The sequence below is a fragment of the Mandrillus leucophaeus genome, unplaced genomic scaffold (genome assembly GCF_000951045.1).
Source record: "Mandrillus leucophaeus isolate KB7577 unplaced genomic scaffold, Mleu.le_1.0 Scaffold435, whole genome shotgun sequence".
In the NCBI taxonomy this organism is placed as follows: Eukaryota; Metazoa; Chordata; class Mammalia; order Primates; family Cercopithecidae; genus Mandrillus; species Mandrillus leucophaeus.
In genome coordinates, this window is record NW_012104643.1 from 615,901 (window position 1) to 616,926 (window position 1,026).

Sequence of the window (1,026 nt, forward strand, 5' to 3'; positions counted from 1 at the left end):
GAAGTGTGGTCTGAGGGTGTGATGGTGTTGGATAGGTAGTGGTGGTCTGGAAGGATGTTGCAGTGATAGGACTTGTGGAAGAGATGGGACTACTCTCTGTTGGTGGGGAGTGTGTGGTGAAGGGTGTGGGTAGCCTGCTGCTGGTGGCTGAGGTGGTGTGGGCCACAGGAGTGCCAGTTCCTGTAGTGGTGGGATTGGGGGTGATGGTGGTAGAAGTTGGAGTGACTTGAGGATGGTGTGTGGAGGAGGTGTGTGAATGTAGGGGTGTAGAGGTTTTGGCTGTGCTGAATGAGCTGTGTGCTTGGCTGTTCCCACTGGTGGTTGCCGTTATTTGTGGGGATGTGTGGGTGGACCCTGTGGCCTTGACCGTTGTCGGTGGAGGAATGGTGCCTGTTGGCGTTGAGTGGATGGAGGCAGAAGTGGACATCCGTGTTTGGGTAGGTGTGATGACTGTGTGAGTAGTTGGAGTCACCAAGGAGGTGAAGAAAGGTGGAACGTGAGTAGGAAGTGTAGTCTGAGAGTGTGATGGTGTTGGATAGGTAGTGGTGGTCTGGAAGGATGTTGCAGTCATAGGACCTGTGGAAGAGACGGGAGTGCTCTCTGTAGGTGGGGAGTCTGTAGTAAAGGTTGTGGGTAGCCTGCTGCTGGTGGACGAGGTGGTGTGGGCCACGGGGGTGCCGGTTCCTGTACTGGTGGAGTTGGCGGTGATGGTGGTAGAAGTTGGTGTGACTTCAGGATGGTGTGTGGAAGAAGTGTGTGAATATAGGGATGTAGAAGTTTTGGCTGTGCTGAATGAACTTGGGGCTTGGCTGGTCCCACTGGTGGTCACCGTCATTGGTAGGGTTGTGTGGGTGGACCCTGTGGCCTTGACCGTTGTTGGTGGAGGAATGGTGCCTGTTGGCGTTGAGTGGATGGAGGTAGAAGTAGACCTCTGTGCGTGGGTAGGGGTGATGACTGTGTGAGTAGTTGGAGTCACCAAGGAGGTGGAGAAAGGTGGAACGTGAGTGGGAAGTGTGGTCTGAGGGT

The 1,026-nt window shown here is 54.8% G+C and overlaps 1 protein-coding gene across 1 annotated transcript in view; it reads right to left on the minus strand.

The window, feature by feature from the left end:
* Window positions 1–1,026, minus strand: part of MUC6 (mucin 6, oligomeric mucus/gel-forming) — a 52,591-nt gene that overhangs the window by 9,970 nt on the left and 41,595 nt on the right. The gene's annotated exons all lie outside the window — the stretch shown is intronic.